Genomic DNA, 23,588 nt, shown 5'->3' with positions numbered 1-23,588 from the left:
AGCAATACTCTAGGGATTGCTGATCACAAATGGTCAAATAGAGCTTGGGATGTTTGTGGCCTAAGATAATGAGGGATGAAACTTTATTCAGATAAATATTAATGTTTTATCAAGTAATTACTATGTGCTAGACATGCATTATGCCTAACTCTCACAAGACCTTCCTGAGGAAAGTATCATTGTTCCCATTTTACAGTTAATAAAAAATAAGGAAAATGAGGTAACTAATGCAGTGCTGACTTTGGCAGCACATATATTAAAATTTAAACGATACAGAGAGGATTAGTATGGCCTCTGAAGAAGTATGACACCAAATTCATGAAGTGTTCCATATTTTAAAAAAAACAACCTGTGACTCCTTCAAAAAAAAAAAAGATAACTAATGCAAATAAAGTTAATTCAAAAAAAAAAAGATAACTAATGCAAATAAAGTTAAAAGATAAAATGGGTATAAACTTAAGAGTTACCTGGCTCAAAAACCTTGTCTCATCCAGGCACTGTTGGCTCATGCCTGTAATCCTAGGACTCAGGAGGCTGAGATCTGAGGATTACAGTTCAAATTCAGTCAGGGCAGGAAAGGCATGGGACTCTAATCTCCAACTAACCACCAGAAAACCAGAAATGGTGTTGTAGCAAAAAGTGGTAGAGTGCTAGCCTTGAACAAAAGAGCTCAAGAACAGTATCCAGGCCCTGAGTTCAAAGCCCACAACCAACCAAAAATAAAAATATAAACCTTGTCTTACAAAGTGCAATCAGGAAAAATAATGCAGAAACAATCTCAAACATAACTAAAGCAAAAATGGGCTGGAGTTGTTGGTAAACAAGGATATCAGGGACCTGGAAAAACGTGCTTTATGAAAAAAGTCCAAACAAGAATTTCCTATTTCAGAAACTATATATCTGAAATTAATTTACTTTGAAGAATAAGACATTTGTAGTTTAAATTTCAAAACATTTATTAGAAAACGTTTTTGTTGCCAGGCACCTGTGGCTCACACTGGTAAACCTCAATACACAAGAGGTTGAGATGAGAATTGTGCTTCAAAGCCAGCCTAGGAAAACTCTGTAACAGACTCTTACCCACAATTAACCAGCAAAAAGATAAGGTAGAGGTTTGGCTCAAGTGGTAGAGAGCTAGCCTTAAGCAAAAAAAGCTCAGAGACATGCCCAGTGTTAAATTTTAGTAGTTGTAGTTTTTCTAACATCCCTCTTCACCCACCTCTGCCTCCCTCTTTCTCATGAGAATTCTAATTTCTTCACTTTTCTTCCTTCCTCCCTGAAGATATGTGTTTCTGAGGTAGACTACACTCTTTGTGCTCTGATATTTCTAAGCGATCTATGATTATTCCCTATCCCTTGGCAATGAATATTTTAGTCACAATTCCACTCAACTATGAAAGTCTAGTATGTGACTCCTGTTAATGTTCCATAGTTTTAAAAAATATCCAAAATAGAGATTAGTCCTTTTCTTCTGATGACTTTACTCAGTATAGATGGTTCCTGATTCTGTTACATTCACCTTATAATAACAATGCAACTGGATGAAGAAAAAGTCTTGCATTCCAGTCTTAAGAAGACATGCTAAAAATATAATTCTTTGAGACTGTTCCTTTTCAAAGAACATTCTGCTTATAAATTACAATGCCGATTGTTAATGTGGAATTATTTCTTAATATTCTAGAACTTCCTTAAAATGACTGTGGAAATACTATTTGAACATGGAAGTATGTGTAATATAGGTCAATTCAAACCATTGTACAACCACATACTTAAGGCACATAGAAAGTCTAACTAAAGCCCCTGGTTGAAATATATCTTGTTTTCTACAAACAGAAAACATTCTATTCATATGACTTTTTTGAGTATTTTTTCCATGAGCTAAGTGAACTGCCTGATTTCATTGATCCACACATTTGAACCACTGTACATATTACCCAAAATATTCGTAAGGCAGCTGCACAAGAAGAAGAGAAAAATCAAGAGCAGTATTATCCAAGAGACAAATAGTAAGAACTACATACAAGTCATGGATGTAATTAAAAATTCTCCAGTACTCATACTAAGAAAGTTAAAAGAAAATCAATATTGTATGTTATTTAATCCACATGTGAACAGTATAATTATTTGAGAAAATTCTGTATTTCTATTTTCATAGTGTCTTCAATATCCAATTGGTTGTTTTCTATTTTTAGAACATCTCAATATTGAAAGCAGACTGTCAAATGTTCAATAACATACTTTGTAGTAAATGCCAAACTGTATAGTCTAACTCTATAATCACAAAACAGTATAATAACCAAATCACAGAGAACTGGTGATACCAGAATAATATCTAAATTGGTTTTAAACTATATAGCTATAAGAACAATAAATTTTACTGCAAATTTTAGAATGAATCTAGGTAGTTTTATTGATCTGTTTGAAGCATTCAATGAAGCTCTCAATATATTATAATAGAAGCTTTTCAGTGATATACCCCTCTTTCTTCTGACTTATAATTTATGGAAAACACAATGACAGGCAGAATTCATTTTCTTAAGGACAACTGAATAAGACTGGAAATGTGCTTAAGTTGTAAATTCAAAAGATAGATCCAGCCAGGTGCTGGTGGCTCACGCCTGTAACCCTTGCTACTGAGGAGGCTGAGATCTTAGGATCATGGTTCAAAGACAGCCGGGGCAGGAAAGTCCGTGAAACTCTGATCTCCAATAAACCACCAGAAAACCAGAAGTGGCACTGTGGGTTAAGTAGTTGAGCTGAAGAGCTCAAGGACAGCACCCAGGCCCAGAGTTCAAGCCCCACAACTGACCACCCCCCCCCCCAAAAAAGATAGATGCAGTTGAAGGGTTTCCACCTAACACACAACAGAGTCCTATTAATGGATCAAAAAATGTTTATTACTTGTGCATGATGACTTCTGAGAGCTACAAGATAGTTGTTTAAAGGCATGTTAATAAAATGTTTTACTTTGGGAAAACTTTGCAAATAATCCTGCCCTTTTTTTTTTTTTTAACCAACCTTGCCTTTCTGTGGCTAGTCCCCTATCAATCCAGTGTTTAGGGCTTAAAGCCTCAGACTTTATTGCAGGAACAAAATCCAAAGCTCAAGATTAATTTTGCAATGTGACTATTCATAATGACACTTCTTTACCTAAACAGAATACACAACAATAACCAATATGATCCACTACAACACAGAGCAGGCAACAAACCATCCCTTTATGTTGCAAATTCATTGTCTTTAAATGGAATACTTAGTAAAAGTTTTGAGAAGATATCAAAAATAAAAATAGACCAATTGTCTGGTATCTGGCACACTCAAAATGCATTTCTATTTACATATTTTGAATTTTCTAAATATATTCCTTAATTTAAAGGAAGAAAGGATAGGTGATTTAAAAAGAAAAAAGGAGAAAAAGGTAATAAAGGTAAGGAAGCCAAAAGAGAAGCAAAGGAGGAAAGGAATGAAAAAGAATAAAAGGAGAGGATGTGGAGGAAGGGAAAGAGAAAAGAAGAAAGGAAATATTGTCAGACATTTTTGCACTTATACTCTATGTATGATTGAACGTGAAAAAACAGCATACATAAGAGATAGATTTTATCGTTTAAATAGGGATACAGGTGGACCCATTGAAACAATGAGATGTACAAGTCGTTATGTCGAAAACGAACTTTACAACTTTGGTGGGGGGGCGGGGAGGATTAGTGGGGGGGCAGAGGGAGGATGGGCAGGGATGGGAAAGGGAAACAAAGGAGGAGGCTAAAATGCTTGATAAGAAATAAATGTACTCATTATTTTGTCCATGTAATTGTAAACCCCTCTTTACAGTATCTTCACAATATAAAAAAAGAGTATAGATTTTAATATTGTATCACTTAATTTTGAATCTTTTATCATTTACTGTCTCCTACATTAAACCACTTACCAGATTCTTGGTACCACAGTTTCTGTCTCTGTGATAGAGGAGTAACAGTACCCCCATCATAGTACTGTGGTATTTGAAACAATACATTATGTGCAAACCATCCATAAGGCTGCTCAGCATAAAACCAATGTTCAGTCATTACCAAACACTATTATGACTCAAAGTGATTGGCTTCCAAACAATTTCTGCAGTATTCTATGACTCTGGACACTAAGTAGAAACCTGTGCATTGATATTATTGGCTATTACTAACATTCTGTTTCCACTTGTAGAGGGATACAGCTAGAAGCATCTGTGGCAGAAAATGAGACATCTGGATGGAAAAAAATAATACAAACCAGTGAACACATGCAAAGTAATTGGAAGTAAAGAGCTACTTTAACTCCCTTTGCCTACCAGCTATGAAAAGTTTCTTCTTCTTTGGTTGAATTAAGGTCAGAGGGCACAAAAGCTGAAATCTATTCCATAGGGTAATTTCAGTGCATTAAGTGCAGGGCAGAACATCCCAAGGAATCTCCTTAGAGGGTATTTCCCAACTAAGGACATAATTATAATCGGATCAGTATCTAAAACAGTCATACAGTGTGCCATTGCTGTGCATAAACATGCTATATCTTAATTCAAAAATAAAAGGACACCAGGGAGAAAACAATCACATATAAAGGTAAGCCAATCAGATTTCTCAGCAGAGACCTTAAAAGCAAGGAGGGCATGAAAAGAGGTATGCCATACCCTAAAGACAAATAACTACCAACCAAGAATAATCTACCCAGCTAAGCTCTCATTCATAGAAGAAGGACAAATAAAAACTTCCCACAGCAAGGAAAAACTGAAACAGTAAATCACTACTTCCTCAAAGATGTGCTACACATAGAAACCAACAAGAACAGAATGAAATGGCAATGAAACAGTCCACAGAGAACTATGTAATCACAGCAAGAAAAACCAAGGCACAGCTCCCCCTCCCCCACCACACACACACACACACACACACACACACAAAAGGATAAAAAGGCAGGGAAAGATACTAACACCTCTCAGTCCTGACTCTCAATACTAATGGACTTAACTCTCCAACTAAGTGGCATAGATTGTCTAGTTGGATAAAAAAACCAGGTCCTTCTATCTTCTGTCTTCAAGAGACACACCTTGCCAACAAAAACAAACATGTTCTGAAAATGAAAGGCTAGCCCAAAATCTACCAAGCAAACGGCCCCATAAACAGACGGGAGCTGCAATCCTAAAATCAGATAAAATAGACTTCAAATTAAAATAAATGAGAAAAGATAAAGAAGGTCACTACATACTAATTAAGGGATCTCTACTTCAGGAGGACATTACAATTCAAAATAACTATTCACCAAATAATGGAGCACTGAAATTTATCCAAGAAACACTACTTTCCCTCAAATCATACATAGATCCAAAAACAAGAATTGTTGGGACTTTAACACACCACTATCCCTGCTGGAAAGATCAACCCGGCAAAAACTCAACAGAGAAACCTCGGATCTAGCAAATGCATAGATCAACTAGACTTAACAGAAATTTACCGACTATTTCACCCAGCAGCACCAGATTATACCTTCTTCTCAGTAGCACATGGAACATTCTCCAAAATAGACCACATTCTAGGTCACAAAGCAAATTTGTCAAAATTCAGAAACACTGAAATTATGCCCTGCATTCTCTCAGATGACAAGGGAATAAAATTAGAATTCAACACCAAAAGCCACCAAAGGAAATCCTGTAACACATGGAGGCTGAATGACACACTGCTGAACAACCAGTGGGTCAAGGAAGAGATTAGAAAGGAAATTCAAATGTTCATAATATTTAACAAAAATGAGCATACAAACTTTCAGTGCCGCTGGGACACAGCAAAGGCAGTAATCAGAGGGAAGTTTATAGCTCTGAGAGATCTGAAACCAACAATTTAATGAGGTACCTAAAGCTCCTTGAAAAAGAACAACAAGCTAAACCCCAATCCAGTTAGACAGAAAGAAATAATTAAAATTAAAATCAGAATTAAATGAATTAAGAGTCCCAAAATAACTATAGAAAAAATCAACTAAACAGAGTTGGCTCTTTGAAAATATTAACAACATTAACAGACCCTTAGCACATCTTATCAGAAAAAGAAGAGAACACACCCAAATAAACAAACTCAGAGATGAGAATGGTAACATCACTACAGAAACAACCAAGATTCAGAACATAATAAGGGGATACTTCTCAAAGCTTTATGCTAATAAGTTTGAGAATCTGGAAGAAATGCACAAATTTCTAGCAAATACTGACATGCCCAAACTAAACCAAGATGATTTAAACCAACTTAACAGACCCATATCAAGCATCAAAATAGAAACAGCAATAAGAGACCTCCCACCCAAGAAAAGCCCAGTACCAGATGGTTTTACAGTGGAATTCTACAAGGCCTTCAAAGCAGAGCTCACACCAATACTCCTCCAACTCTTCAATGAAATTGAAAGCAAAAGTTCATTGCCAAACTCTATGAAGCCATCATAACCTTCATCCCAAAATCAGGCAGGGACTCACCAAAGAAAGAGAAATACAGACCCATTACTTTGATGAACAGTGATAGGAAACTTCTCAAAAATTTGGCCAATTGACTTCAACAACTAATCAAAAAAATCATACACCACGATCAAACAGGATTCATTTCAGGGATGCAAAGCTGGTTCAATATATGCAAATCAATTAATAAAATTCATCACATTAACAAGAGCAAGGATAAGAACTACCTGATTATCTCCATAGATGCAGAAAAAACATTTGACAAGATCTAACACCCATTTATGAGGAAATCTCTAGAAAAACTAGGAATCCATGGAACATTCCTCAAGATAATAAAAGGCTGTGTATGACAAACCTACAGCCAGCATTATACTTAATGGCAAAAATCTAAAGCCATTTCCTCTATATTCAGGAATGAGACAAGGATGTCCACTGGCTCCACTCCTCTTCAACTTAGTATTAGAATGCCTAAGCTACAGCAATAAGACAAGATGTAAACTTAAAGGGGATCCAAATAGGGAAAGATGAAGTAAAACTCTCCCTCTTTGCAGATGACATGATCTTATATTTAAAGAACCTCATGGACTCCACTCTCAAGTTACTTGAAATGATTCAAAATTTGGCAAAGTAGCAGGGTATAAAATTAACCCTCAAAAATCAATGGCTTGTACATCTCATTGTTGCAATGGGTCCACCTGTATCCCTATTTAAACAATTCATTTTTACAAGACATTATGTCGAAAAACAAACTTTACAACTTTGGCACTGATGGAGGGAAGATGGGGTGGGGTTGCACAGGGGGGGAAGGGGGGAGATGGGAAGGGATGAGAAACAAAGGAGGAGGCAACAGTCCTTGATAAGAAATGTACTCACTACCTTGCTCAAGTAATTGTAACCCCTCTGTATGGTATTTTCACAATAAAAAAATTAAGATTAAAAAAAATCAATGGCTTTTCTATATGCCAATAACGAGAAGAGTGTGGCTGAAATAGCCCCACAAAAAAATAAAATACCTAGGAGCTAACTAAAGAAGTGAAGGACCTCAATGATGAAAACGTTAAAAACCTGAAAAAGGAAATTAAAGCAGACCTAAGGAAATGGAAAAACCTCCCATGCTCCTGGATTAAGAGGATTAACATCGTTAAAATGGCAATACTGCCAAAGGCTATCTACAAATTGTATAAATATACTATATACATATATATAAAATGTATAATATATATATATATATATAAAATGAAATTCTATGCCCCATCAGAAAGAATGACATCGGCCCATTTGATAGGAAATGGAAAGACTTGGAAAAAATTATATTAAGTGAAGTAAGCCAGGCCCAAAGAAACATAGGTCCCATTGTTTCCCTTATTTATAATAAATAGTACATGTTTAGGACAAGCAGAATAGGTCAAAAGCTATGTACATATGACCATATAAGATGATGTTAAGCGAAATGAACCCCAAGATAGGGACACAAGTGGTTTTTTTCTTTCTTGCTATTGTTTTTAATGTACTTATAATGCATTATATGATTTTTTTTTGTTTCTTTTGTATGTTCTTCCCTCACGGTATAACCACTGTTTTCACTGTATTTGATTCTGTTGTCCTGCATCTTGTATATACATTTTTATAATTTGGGGAGGGGAAGGGATATAACAAAATGCTTAAGTAAGGGTACAGGTTGACCCATTGTAACCATGAGATGTAGAAAACACTATGTTGAAAACCAAGCTTTACATTTTGGCGGGGGGTGGGGGGTGGGAGCATAAGGAGTTGGGGATGTGGGAAGGGAAGGGATGGTAGGGGAAACACAAAGGAGGAAGTAACAATGCTCGATAGGAAATGTACTCATTACACCCTACTCATATAACTGTACAGTATTTTTACAATAAAAAATATATATGAAAAAAAAATAAAATGGCAGCACACTTAATACGAAACAACTGCTGAAATGCTCTGCTGCTGTTCCCATCATTCCCTCACCTATGCTCTGTCCACATTTGTTGATCTTGCTCAAGAAATAGACTATTCAGCTAATAGTGCCTTGATATTCATTTTAAAGCACGAGTGCAAGATTCATGTTCCAGCACAAGAGCTAACATTTCGAAAGAGGCTGTTTGGCTGGAGGACACTCTCTTCTCAGAGGGACAATGGAATCTATCCTGAATGTGACAACTGAGAGTGGTCTTTTGGGATGCCAGCTTGCTCTGAAGAGCATTTATGGTTCTTCCTCATTAGCACAGAAAAACTTGAAAAATTCTTATATCCTTTTCTTTTTTTTTACCATTTGTGTTTTGATCAACCAAGAAAATGTATGTCAGATTTTTTAATTCCATTTGAGTTTCACTAGTGTTCTTCCCATGCGCCATCCATCACAGTAGAGGCAATATAAAAGCAATGATGGGCTTCTTACTCTGTTTCTTTTGCTCTAACAAAATAACGACAGGAAGAAAAGAAATTTCTTTCACTTATGACTCAGAAGGCTGAGAGGTTGGACTGTGGTGCAGACATATGGTAAGGGCCTTTATGTGGCATCATACACCATGTGTTGACAGGGCAAGCAAGACATGAACCACAGAAATACTGCTTTATAACTTTCATGGATACTAACACACCCTGACACAATGACATTAGCCTGTTAATAAGAGTTCCAAATATATGATTCTGTGCCTTCTATTAGGTTTATCTCCCAATACTGCAGACTGGGATTCAACCATCATTTATGGTTTGTACATCACACATGTAAAAACTGTATTAGGCTCTGCAATAGGTGACAGTCGCAGAAAGGATATCAGTGTATAAATAATGCAGTATAATGAAATATGGTAAATGTTGCAATGAAGGTTTACAGGAAATAGTGATGATGATTAGTGGCTCTCTCCTAAAATCCCTATTACTAGCCATCTCAGTGATATGAATCATGAAAGTATTCTTTGCTAAGGAGAAAATTTACTTAACAACATTACTGATTGTATTTGATAGTATTTCTCAAAGTAGAAGCAACTCAAATATTTAAAAGTTTCAAAAACAAAAATATAAATTGATAGATATATATACAGGAGGTATGTGCATATGCATACATATATGCACAAGTATACAGTTAATATAGGATCATTTAGCCAAAACGACTTGCAATTCTATGTCTTATAAATATGAAAATGGATATATAGTGCTATCAGAGTCCAACACAAAGTCAGACAAATAATAAAGCCATCCGAGGGATTTAGCAGCTAGTTTGGAAATCTGGACATTTAAAGTTTCCTGTAAAGTAAGGCAGTAAAGAAATGCTCTATTTTGTCACAATGGTAGTAAGGAATGAGGAGCTACAGAGAACACAGCTCTGTGAAGCACAATGCTGCCATTTTTGTGACCACAAAACTATGTCTGTCACAATATTGTTGTTAAACTTACATAAAATGACCATGCTAAAAAATGACAATGTATTTTTATCTGAAGTTCTCAAATAGCAAATTGCCTAATGCAAAGTAGGGTGAAAAGAAAATGTTATCCATGGTTTTAGGAGTATAAAGTGGCAAAATATTACCTTATGTCAGAGATGGTGGAGAGTTGGAAGAGGTAAAAGAAAACATAAATTAATCTTCCATATTATTCTAGATTGCTTTTACATCTGCCTAAACCTGAATATTAAAGACATAATCCTTTTTAATTAGTTTCTTAATACTTTCAAAGGTTCAGCTATACTGTCTTTGCCTTGGGGTATAATTTAATTAGAAATTCATATAGAGGTTTATTACGTCCACATGACCAATTCCTTCTGTAATTCTGCATCTTCCTGTAGCCACTCAAGCAATTAGAGCTTTCATATTAATGCTTCTTTCCATAATCTGTTTCTTTTCTAACTGACATCCAAAGAGAGCTCAAAAGCATCCCATTTTGGGAATGTACTCTCATGTGTGGAAAGATGGACAACTTATTTTGTCTTAAGTCTGAAATCTGAACATCTGCTTTAACTTCCCCCTGTCAATTTATATCCATTTAGTATCAGCTATGTGCCAGATGCCCTTGCCTACTTCTTGGGCATGGATCCATTCTTACTTGAAGTAAGGACTTCTTCAAACACACAAAACCCTTCCTTCCTCTCCTTAAGTCATATAAAGACAAGAGTATCATCCTCCAAAGGAGATAAAGAGAATGGTCCTTTTAAAAGGTTGAGAAGACTTGTAAGTGCTATGGGTTGAAGCAATGCCTCCAACAGCTTTATCTCTATCTAGAAAAGGATGATCGAGTCATCCTTCCTCTCTTCCTAGCACCATCACACCACTACAAAGAGAATACTTTATTAAGATCACAGACTTTTGAGTCAGAAACCCTCACTAATTTTTCTGTGATGTTCTAAATCTTATTTAATATTCTGAAGCCCAATTCTTACCATAAAATTGGGAAAAATCATAGTGTTTTTTATAGAGATCTCAAGAAATTTTTAAAAGACAACTAAAGTCTTATTCACTGAGAATAGTATACAATCATAATATCACAAATGTACTCTTTAAACCAGATTTCACCTCTTATCTAATAGATAGCCCTTCATGAGGAAACAGAAAAAAAAACAGTAATGATACAAATGAGTGAAACATAATATATAAGATTAGAATGGTAGGTTACATGATTGGAATATGAAAGGTTTTCTTGATTTGTAGAACTTGAAAAGTTTTCTCAATCTGCTGCTACCAAAGAACTAGAAGCAAACTAGGAAACAAGTCCAAGCCAATAGCTCTCAGCCTGACTCTAAGAGAATGAGATCCATTTTGAAGAATAAACAAGTAAAGAGCTTCAAAGAGCTCTCATGTTCAGAACTAGATTTACATATTGATCAGTAGCAAGTCGGCTTGTCCCTGAAGGATTTTAAGAAACAAACCGAAAGAAATCATTCTCCAAAAAAAAAGTCTTGGTCCTTTGGTTTTAATATCAAATAGAGGGATAAAGGGAGCTTAATCTGTTTTTAATACCTTTCAAGAATTTAAATCAACCACTCATATTCTTGAACTATAAAATATTTACCATCCTGAAGCTAACCAGAGAAACTTTATTAAAGTCTTTAACCAAGCAAGGAGTCAGGGACACAATATTCCACAACAAAATAATGAGAACTAAGCTGGGCATTTGTGGCTCATGACTGTAATCCTAGCTTCTCAGGGGCTGAGATCTGAGGATTGCAGTTCAAAGCCAGCCCTGGCAAGAAAGTCTGTGAGACTCCTATCTTCAATAAACCACCAGAAAACAAGAAGTAGTTGTATGGCTCAAGTGGTAGAGTACTCGCCTTGAACTGAAAGACCTGAGGGATAGCTCCCAGGCCGAGTTCAAGCCCTACAACCGACAAAAAAAAAAAAAAAAAAAGATGACAACTAAAGTCACTTTCAAGTAAATAAAAGAACCTCAGAGTTCATGTACAACTAATGTGGAGCTTGTTTTATTATCAGAAAACATACCAACAGAAAGATCTAAAGATAGAGTCCATATTTATATGCCAAATGAGACGTAGCTAATGTAAGATAGACATGTGTTAATTAATTAGCCTCCTTCTTGTGACACATTTTTTCTTTGTGATATGATCATAGTAACAACAGACTAAACTTGTCTCCAAATACAACAAGAAGAGAAACTTGACTTGCCATCAAGTCCATCACAAAGACATAGCCAATGTAAGATAGACATTTGTTAATTAATTAGCCTCCTTCTTGTGACATATTTTTTCTTTGTGATATGACCATAGTAACAACAGACTAAATTTGTCTCGAAATACAAGAAGAGAAACTTGACTGTGTTCATGATTTTCAACAAAAATGAACACACAAACTACCAGCTCCTCTGGGACACAGCAAAGGCAGTACTCAGAGGCAAGTTTATACCTCTGAGTTCCTACATCAACAAATTGGAGAGATCTAAAACCAACAATTTAATGAGACATCTGAGCCTCCTTGAAAAAAAGCAGCAAGGTAAACCCCAACCCAGTAGATGGAAAGAAATAATCAAAATTAAATCAGAATTAAATGATTTAGAATCCAAAAAAACCTATAGAAAGAATCAACAAATCAAAGAGTTGGTTCTTCAAAAAAATTAACAAAATAGACAGACCTTAGCAAATCTTATCAGAAAAAGAAGAGAACACACCCAAATAAATAAACTCAGAGATGAAAATGGAAATATCACCACAGAAACAATCAAGATTCAAAACATTAGAAGGGAATACTTCTCAAACCAATATGCTAATAAGTTTGAGACCTTGGCAGAAATGGACCTTTTCCTAGCAAATATTGACATGCCGAAACTAAACCAAGATGAGTTAAACCATCTTAACAGGCCCATATCAAGCATTGAAAGAGACACAGTAATAAGAGACATCCCATCTAATAAAAGCCCAGAACCAGATGGTTTTACAGTGGAATTCTACAAGGCCTTCAAAGCAGAGGTCACACCAATACTCCTTCAACTCTTCAATGAAATTGAAAGAGAAAGTTCACTACCAAACTCATTCTATGAAGCCATAATAACCCTCATCCGAAAACCAGTCAGGGGTTCACCAAAGAAAGAGAACTATGGACCCATTTCTTTGATGAACATTGATGCAAAACTTCTCAACAAAATTTTGGCCAATCGACTTCAACAACTCATCCAAAAATTATACACTACAATCAAACAGGATTCATTTCAGGGATGTAAAGCTGGTTCAATATACACAAATCAATTAACATAATTCATCACATCAACAAGAGCATGGATAAGAACCACATGGTTATCTCAATAGGTGCAGAAAAAGCATTTGACAAGATCCAACACCCTTTTATGATGAAGGTTCTGGAAAAATTAGGAATCCATGGAACATTCCTCAATACAATAAAGGCTACAGCCAGCATTATACTCAATGGTGAAAAACTAAAGCCATTTCCTCTTAACTCAGGAACAAGACAAGGATGTCTACTCTCTCCACTGCTCTTCAATCTAGTATTAGAATGCCTAGCTACAGCAATAAGACAAGATGCAAATATAAAGAGGATCCAAACACGGAAAGAAGTAAAACTCTTCATCTTTGCAGATGACATGATCTTGTATTTAAAGAATCTCACGGACTCCACTCCCAAATTACTCAAGCTGATTCAAAACTTTGGCAAAGTAGCAGGTATAAAATTAACCCTCAAAAACCAATGGCTTTTCTGTATGCCAACAATGAGAAAAGTGTGGCTGAAATTAGGAAAGCAACTCCATTCGTAATAGCCCCACAAAAAAATAAAATACCTAGGAATTAACCAAAGAAGTGAAGGACCTCTATGATGAAAACTTTAAAAACCTGAAAAAGGAAATCAAAACAGATCTTAGAAAAACTCCCATGCTCCTGGATTGGAAAGATCAACATCGTGAAAATGACAATACTTTACAAGGCTATCTACAAATTCAGTGCAATACCTATCAATATTCCAACCTCATTCTTCAAGGAAATAGAAGAGGCAATCCAAAAATTCATATGGAACAATAAAAGACCCCAAATAGCAAAAACAATCCTTAACAGAAAGAACAGTGCTGGAGGAATATCAATACCAAATTTCAAACTCTACTACAAAGCCATAATAATCAAAACAGCTTGGTACTGGCACAAGAACAGACCTCAGGACCAATGGAATAGATCTAAAAACCAAGAAATGAACCTAAAGACCTATAGCCATCTAATTTTCGATAAGGGAGCTAAAAAATAGAATGGAAGAAGGACAGCCTCTTCAGTAAATGGTGCTGGCAAAATTGGTTAACTACTTGTAGAAAACTACAGCTAGATCCTTATCTATCACCCTGCACCGGAATCAACTCCAAATGGATCAAAGACCTCAGAGTCAAAGCAGACACTCTGAAATCATTACAGAATGGAATAGGAGAAACCCTAGGTCTCCTTGGCACAGGCTGAAATTTTCTTAATAGAGACCCAGAAACACTACAAATCAAAGGTTGGACAAATGGGATTGCATGAAATTGTAGAGCTTCTGCAAGGCAAAGGACATAGCTAGCAAGATCAATAGAAAGCCCACGGATTAGGAGAAGCCATACAATGGACAAGGGTCTCATATCTAAACTATATCTGGAACTCAAAAAATTAAATCCCCCAAAAACAAATCTTCAAAGAAACAACTGCCCAATAAATAAGTGGGATAAAGACTTAAAGAGAAACTGCTCTGAAGAGGAAAAAAGGATGGTCAATAGATACATGAAGAAATGCTCAACCTCTCTAGCCATAACAGAAATGCAAATCAAAACAACATTGAGATAGCACCTCACCCCAGTTAGAATGGCTATAATCAAGAACTCTAATAACAACAGATGCTGAAGGGGATGTGGACAGAAGGGAACCTTACTGCATTGTTGGTGGGAGTGTAAACTTGTTCAACCACTTTGGAAAGCAGTATGGAGGTTCCTCAAAAGACTCCACATAGAGCTCCCCTATGACTTAGCAATCCCACTTTTGGGAATTTACTCAAATGATCACAAACATGATTATTCTACAGCTACCATCACAACTATGTTTACTGCAGCATTATTTACCATAGCTAGTATATGGAACCAACCCAGATGCCCCTCAGTAGATGAATGATCAAGAAAATGTGTTATATATACACAATGGAATTCTATGCCTCCATCAGAAAGAATGACATTGCCCCATTTGTTCGGAAATAGAATGACTTGGAAAAATTATATTAAGTGAAGTAAGCCAGGCCCAAAGAAACATAGGTCCCATGGTTTCCCTTATTTGCAATAAGTAGTATATGTCTGAGTCAAGCAGAAAAGGTCAGATAAGTTGATGTTAGGGGAATGAACCCCAAGTTAAGTATTCAAGTGTTATTTTTTTACTTTCATGGAACTGTTTCTAACATATTTATAAGATGATTTCTATGTTGCTTTGTTTGTCCCTCCCCCATGGTATACCCCTGCTTTCACAGTATTTGATGTTGGTATAATTTGTGGAGGGGAAGGGAAAAAACAAATCATTTAACTAGGGATACAGGTAGACCCATTGCAACAATGAGATGTACAAGTCATTATGTCGAAAAACAAACTTCACAACTTTGGTGGTGGGGGGGGGGGAGAGGATCAGGTGGGGGGATGTGGGGAGAGTATGGGAAGGGAGAGGAAGGGGAAACAAAGAGGAGGCAATAATGCTTGAAAAGAAATGTACTCATCTTGCCCATGTAATTGTAACTCCTCTGTAAGGTAGTCTCACAATAAAAATAAATAAGTAAATAAAATTTTTAAAAAAGAAAAGAAAATTCTGAATAGTGCAAAATGAATGCTTCGGATGTTTATGTGAAGAAAACAGAAAATGGAAGTTTTGGCTGATAGTCATTGGTTGAAATTTGCCAACAGAAGCTTAAAGCCTGGCATCTGTGTTGGGCTGAAAAGCCTTTAAGGCAGATATAGATATTTGAAGTTGTATTAAAAGATCACATTGACAAGCCCTAAACACAGGATGGGCAGTGAGAACATCCTGCTGCAAAGATTTTTAACATTTACTGAGCTTCTCCCAGCCATATTTTCTTTATCCATAAAAAGAAAATTTTAGAACCTTCCTCTGTAACTGCTGTAATAATTTACTGACACGAGACATACTTTCTATTCAATATATGTTGCATATCTCCTTTATCTTGCCTTCTAGAACAAGACAGACATATCACCAAATTGCTCTGTAAATCCTTCCACCATTCAGTACATTGAACAACCCATTCCACAAGAAATATCTTAATCTTCTCGCTACCATTTGTAGAGGAATTTACTTTGCACCTGATAAGAATGAGAGCTGACTACTTCCAATAAGTTATTATATGGAAGTTATTATATGCTATAACGCTTACATCATCTAACATACTTTACATATTAACCCATCTTTACATAGCATTGGCAGGTTTTTTAAATTTTTCAGGACTTATATCAGGGTGAAACCTCTGTGAACAGGTCAATATTCTCAGATATAAAATGACAGGAATGTTAATTAGACCCTATCCTGAGTGCAGGTCCCAGTGTGAAGGGGGAGGTTGAATGAAGGGAGTAAAAGTGGATAAATATTGTTGAAATAAATTATGAGTATTGTTTGAAAATAGAACTATGAAGCCCGCTGATATGGACTTGGGAAGTAAGGAGGTAGAATAAAAGACAATGATAGTTTAAGGTTCAAGGTATGCACATATAGACATGAGAAAATTAAACTCCATTATACAAGTAATTGATACTAATAAAAATGTGAAAATGAAATATTAAAGTGCATTGTTAAGCTAAGTACTATATAGTTTTATGTATAGGGTTTAATACATCTAAATATATCCAATATAGGACAACTACATATAATATCACCAATTACTAATTTTAATTTATTAATCAGATATCATAAATTCATCTGAAAAATCTTATCTAATCTATCCATTAAGAAGTTTTCTCCAAAATGCTATTCCTTCTGATTCAATACAATTTTCTTATTAGTTAAATAATATCCCTTTAATTGCTTTTTCTCCTGTTTTATTCTGTCTTCTAAATGATGCACAACAGCTACACAAATCATATACAAGTTAAAAAATTTCAAATAGTACTAATTGTGCTTTATATCTTCTTGCTCAGGCTACAGTTCCTTTATCACAGACATCACCATCTGTGACAAAAGAACAATAGAATATGTTAAAATAGGGACAATAATAGAAAAGGTAAAATGTAGCATCAGCCTTAGTTCCAATAGAGGATAATTATTACGTTTTGGGGAAACCTGAAATGTGTCTAGTTTGTTTCCATCTTTTAGATAAGTCCCTTAACCTGTTATCAAAATTAACTTTGATTTAAAGTATGAAACTTTTAATTCTTTTATCATACCTCCTGAATTTTGTTAAAGCTGCTCACGAGAATTTAGATATTATATAGTTTATTACCAAAAGATAAGCACAGTAATCATACTATGATGATTGTGGATAGTTCTTTATCAGAAAAAATAATTTTGAAAAGCAAATTACATAGAAATTCAAATTTCCATTAGAGAATGAATTCCTAAGAGTTATAATTCTTAGACAGAGATGTCATACCTACAAGAAAGAACAGAAATATGCTTACAAGTAAAAGCTCTCAATGTCCTTGACATTATTTAAAATTCATACTCATCCTCCTTTCTTATGTATCTTAATGAATTTACCTTTAGTTGTTGATTGAAAAAGAATGACATATTGTCTTTCCATTTGTTTTATTAAAAACCAGGACTCCTGGCAATGAGCATTTAAGTGCTTATTCCATCAGTGATCATATTGGGTGAGTTCACAATGTTCCCTAATAAATCTAACAAACAAAACTAGCTCATTAAAAAGAGATGGCCAGGAGTCAAGAACTCCACTGGCAAAGAAAAAAACTAGATTCAGCAGGAAATCAGTTCATTAAAAAAAGAGGATAAAAGGGGTTGTGAACAGAAGCTTCTTATTAGTGCCAGAGTTCATTTGAATTTTGTCACATTCTGATGATTACTGACCCTTTACTTCATGTAAATATGTGAGAAAAATAAATGCCTCTCACAATTAAGTTTACATCACTTTGACTTAGATACTTTGAATCCATTTTTTTCAGTAGAATAGCATTGTAGACTAAAGCACATAAAAGCCAGTAGAGAAAAATAAAATGATGAAGTGACAAGCCAAGTAAATTTATGTTACAGCAGTTTATTTTTAATTATGTTAGGGAAATTAAAAAAATTGAAAATATGTATTGTTCAGAAATACTTAATACATTCCTTTAAATAACCAGAAATATTTCCATAATGCTTTAAACTTTGAATGTATTCTTTAAAATTACCAAAAACATATGCATTATAAATTTTAGTAGATACTCCTAAATTGCTATAACATTTTATATATTCATAAGTTATTTATGAGAATGTCAATTTTCACACATTTCAGTCACATTTGTTTAAATATTTCTGTTCAGCGTAATATGTAATATATCCCATACTGTTAGAATTTAATAAACATTTTCTTGATGTCTCACTGGTAATGATTACCAATTAATTCCTTAAATCATCTGTTCCATTAACATGCTCTTGGGTAAATCAAAGTAAGTTTATAAAATTACAGTAAAAACCATAAGTTTTCTTGACAACTAAATCGTATTGATTTAAATGTCCTGAAAATAATAATCTACTGTGCATTCAAATAATAAAGAAAATATTTAATCAAGCAAGGAATGGAGGCAAGGACAAGAGGATCATGCGGCTTGTGGAAAGGTAGTGAGATGCTGTCTCTCAAAATCAAAACAGAACAAAAACAAAACTGCTAAAGGCTTATCTCAAGTAGTAGTGCTTGCCTTGCACGTGAGAGGCCCCAAGTTCAATCTCCAGTTCCAGTTACAAAAAAATAAAATTTAAAAACTTTAGTCAGCGTACAGTGTTAAAAATTAAGCTGGGTTTACTTATTTTCTTAAAACAGAATCACTAAACTCTTCAGGCTTATTTCTTCATATCTCTCTGACTATTAATACAACTTAGTAACCTATCTAAAGTCTAAAAATAAACAATTGATTTCTTGACAATCTAACTCAGAAAAGTGCATAGTTATGTTCATGTATACATATACATTAGGAATAAATGTGCATATATATCTAACACAAATTAAGTTGACTGGTCATAATTGGAGAAGGCTTCCCCTGTTGGATTCTTTGCCCTAACCTTTTTTAATCTTTAACCCTTAAAAGATACGCTCTTAGAAATTTTCCTTCCCTTTTCATACCCACTATATATATATATGTATATGTATATATATATATATATATACCTGTCAAATTCCTAAATATGCTTTTCAAAAATAAAATAAAAATGATACTTCTTCCATAAAGCTTACCCTAGTCATTTGGTTTGGTTAAAATAATTTCACACTCCTTTAAGTCTATTAAAAATTAGGTTCTCATTACATTCTATATTATATAGAGGCTAATGTCTATATCTATTTTCCATTAATGTATGAACTTACTCAAAACACAGACTGCCTTGTTCTGAATATGTTAAGAGCAACAATTTTGCTTTCACATAAAAGGGGGGAAGCATAAACAAATACAGCAGTGGTACTGAGTAGACACTAGGTTCAAAATAAACTGTACACCTTATGGGTAGAGACAGTAGGGATAAAACTGTGAGAGAGAGAGCATAGGAAGAGATGACATTGTCCAAAGATATGTACTCATCACCTGTCTTATAAAAAGATAACCCTATTTTACATCTCCTATATAGGAACAATAAAACAAGGTGAAAGAAATTTTTTACAAAAGATTTTTTGCTTATAGTGCACGTTTTGAATCCTGTAACAATTTAGCATGTGCCCAGGTCCTTTCAGCTAACTAGGTAGTGCTTATTAAATTGTAATAGTCATTTTAAAGTTTCTATCACTTCTTAGCACAATGACTATTGGATAGACATGCAAGAACATTGATTTGATCAAATGATTCTCTAGTAACCATCTAAACTATAACAAATGTCATCAGCACTTTGTTGTTTCAGTATGTGTGATTACTAACATTTTGAATTCTCATTTTTATAAAGTTTTCTCATTTTAAAAATTTGTAACTAAATTTTTGAACATGTTTTAGGGTTGCTGAAAAATTACAGAACTAAAAGCTTGAATAACAAGTCTATTGTGGGAATTCATCATTGTGCTATGTCACACTGCAATAAGATATTTGCTTCTGAAGCATGAAGTCTACTCTTGTTCAATATAGCTCCCAGCAGATTAGTGATAACTAAAATTTCAATATGATATTCAAAGAATCTCTGCTCCTTGTAGTGTACATCTTACAGGTATTACAGGCTCAAGTGTGATATTTAACTTAAAAATTACCCTGTCCTTAATTACATTTGCATAGCTTTGGGGCCTCCAAATCCCTTTGGTGTTTGTTCAGTTGAAAACAATCCATAAGACTTTGTAATAATATAATAGATGTAGTCTACATAAAAGGAGTTGGTTATTCAGGTTCACTCACTGAATAAATATCCATTGTGCCCTAGCACAATGCAGAAGCAGCAACAAGACATAAAGCCTGACTGACTGAAGTTTATCTTCTTTATATTAAGCAGTTATCTTTCATAAGAAAGGATCAAAGTAAGAAAGCAAAAGGCCAAGATTAAAGGAGGCAGATTTTAGCTACCTTCATCTGGGAGACCAATCTGATAAAATCATATTTGCATTGGAACAAAGATATGAAGGAAGAATATCTTGGAGATGCAATGCTGATGGGTGGAAGGAAACTAGAATATTCCAAGAAATAAGGACATGCAATGACTCCATTGCATGTGGAGACAGGACAGCATGTTTATTAGAGAGTAAGGTGGTAAGTTTGACTAGAATTCAACAAATAGTGGGGAAAATAACAGAAGGTAAAAACACAAGGTAAAAATGCCAAGAGTAGACAATAACTCTTAGGCTGCTATAAGTTTGTTGAGGATATTAATTTATTTAGAGTGATGTAAGAAGCTACTAGAATATTTTGAACTGAGAAATGTCATGATCCCCAGTTTCCAAAGATATTTTATATTTCCTTGTAGAAAATGTTCTGCATTGAGGCAAGGAAGGATACAAAAGATACCACTGTAGGAAGTTATTGGAACCTCAAGTTGAAGATGAAGGTGGCTTGGTCAGAAATGGTAGTAACAAAAGTGATTACTTGCAATACTTTTTTTTCATTAGTGAGTTTAGTGTACGAAAGAAAGAAATGAAGAAAAATTAAGGATTTTGATTTGAGCTACTGATAAAATTAAGTAAATCTTAGAAGGTACGTGAATAACAGCAATTTATGGTTAGAACTGAGTAGATAAATATCTAGTTCAAAGAGGTGACACTGTCCAAAAGAAATGTACCCTTTATCTGACTTATATAACCATAACCCTTTTGTACATCACCTTTATTATAACAATAAATTTTTTAAACTGTATTTCATTCAGTTACCATATGGAAAATTATGAGACTAGATAAGAACTCCAAGGAAATGAGAATAGACAGATGGTATTACAATATGTGGAAGCTGACAATAAGAAAAATTGAAAGAAAAGATACAAACATTGGTCAGGAAGGAAGGAAAAAGCAAAGTCAAATAAAAGAAATGAGTCAGCAACTGATCAACTTGTCAAATGTTATGAATGGTTTGAGTATTAGTGTTTCAATTATATAATATGGAAATAATTAGGAAATGTGGAAATAAAATTCTGTGAAGAAAGAACCACTATTGTAACTGATCAAAAGAAAAGAAACAAGGAGATAGAACAGGAACTGAAAATACAGACAGATTTTTTAGAGTTTGGTACACAGTATAGAGAAATGAAGTAGTAAGCAGTCTCATAGTATGTAAAATCAACAGATCATTTTCCTTGTTTCAAAGATATTGAAATATCACAGATATTTAAACAACAGGAATACATGAAAAATGTTGGTAGTGCAAAAAAATGAGGGATAATTTTAAAGTCAAGTCCTTGAGTAAATGAAACTATGAGATCCAATGCTAATTTGAAAGGGTTTGGCAAAAAAATCCAACAAAATAGGAAGCAAGATAAAATAGACTTTATGGTTTCAATGCAAGTATTGTATATGAGTAGATTTAGTAATATGAGCAAATCCCCTTTCTCTCTTTCTCTTTCCCTCTCTCCCTCCCCCTCTTGTCTTCCCCCCACCTTGTAATTCTCTGGTTTGAACTAGTGCCTCATCATTTCTACACAAATGCTCTATCAATTGAACTATCTCCCTAGCCCTTTTTGCTTTATTTTTCACAGAGCATCTTCTGCTTTTCTCTAGGGCAAAATTAGATTACTATAGATTATTGTAATTATTCTGATTACTATAATTCTACCTCTACTTCCTGCATATATAAACTAAGTTACAGGCTTGAGCCACTGTACCATAGCTCTCTTCTGATTGATTTTTCTATTGTTTTTCATGTTTGTTTAAGGCAGTAAGTAAAATACGTGATAAATTTATCAATTGAAAGTTAAAACCAGAGTGTATTAGATGTTTGAGGCGGTATGCAATCTCATACAGCAGTTTGCCAAACAAGTGGATAGAGCTGCTGAGAATAAGACAGAAATGAACTTCAGGAAGATTATAAAACAAAGGTCTGTCTTGTAGTCACTTTTCAGAGATTACTGATTTATTCCAATAACATCCTCAGGACAGCTGTAATGATGGATACTAAGATACAGAATATTGGATATGCCAAACTTGCCTTTCTAACATTCAAATCAATTCTATGACCTACTCAGTTTTATTGCATTAGGTATCTTTTGCTTTTTACATTAGCAAGAACTGATTTCTGTCGTTTGTAACTAATAATTCTGACTGAACTACTAATCACTAACTGGAATTCTCAGGAATGGTGGCAAATACATATACCCCTATAAAGAAATGCTATCATAAAGTAATCATTAGTCTTTTACAAAGTTTGTTGAAAAAAGTCAACTGTATATACTTTGCAGCTAATACTCTAAAACAATCTACAAAGGAAGTTACAAATGTAAGTATTATGAGAATATCAGATGGTATATTTAGATATTAACTATCACTCTCAGATATGGAATTCAATTTTAATTGTATACTACCAGAAATTGTTGTAACTAGGTTGAGGAAGAAATCTTTTTCCCTTTATGGAGGCATATCACTTCCAGAGAGCATACAGGAAAAAAGTACTCAAAGTAAGTATTAGCTATTAGCTTAGAAGGTAAACATTCTACCTAGAACTCTTGAAAAATACATCATCTGTAGTTTAAAGAAGAGTAAAGAAAGGACATAAAATATGACTCAAGTCCATATTCACAATATAAACAAGAACACTAACAATTTCTAAGTGGATTAATCTCCAGTTAACATATATCTTTTCCATTGCATAAGCGTACATCATGCATTGTCCAGGAAAACCCAGATTGCTTAAATTATATACCATCTCCTCATTATAAATCACACATTGACTCAGTTTAAAAACTAAATTCTCTCTTACAGAGACCTTTTGGAACCTATACTAACACAAAATACTTATTATATTTTCACCTACATTCAGGACATAAAAATGTGTTGAAGCTAGGCACTGGTGCTGATGGCTCACGCCTGCAATCCTAGCTCCTCAGTAGGCTGAGATCCAAGGATTGCTG

At 34.5% G+C, this 23,588-nt stretch overlaps 1 non-coding gene across 1 annotated transcript; it reads left to right on the top strand.

Moving 5' to 3' along the window:
• Nucleotides 1–232: 232 nt before the first annotated feature.
• On the top strand, nucleotides 233–338 carry LOC122104234. Its single transcript, XR_006146899.1, has one exon. It is a non-coding gene; the product is annotated as a U6 spliceosomal RNA (small nuclear RNA).
• Nucleotides 339–23,588: the final 23,250 nt, after the last annotated feature.

Source organism: Dipodomys spectabilis, unplaced genomic scaffold, assembly GCF_019054845.1.
Source record: "Dipodomys spectabilis isolate Male_0828 unplaced genomic scaffold, ASM1905484v1 ptg000023l, whole genome shotgun sequence".
Classification (NCBI taxonomy): domain Eukaryota; kingdom Metazoa; phylum Chordata; class Mammalia; order Rodentia; family Heteromyidae; genus Dipodomys; species Dipodomys spectabilis.
This window is presented reverse-complemented; position numbering and strand designations above follow the sequence as displayed.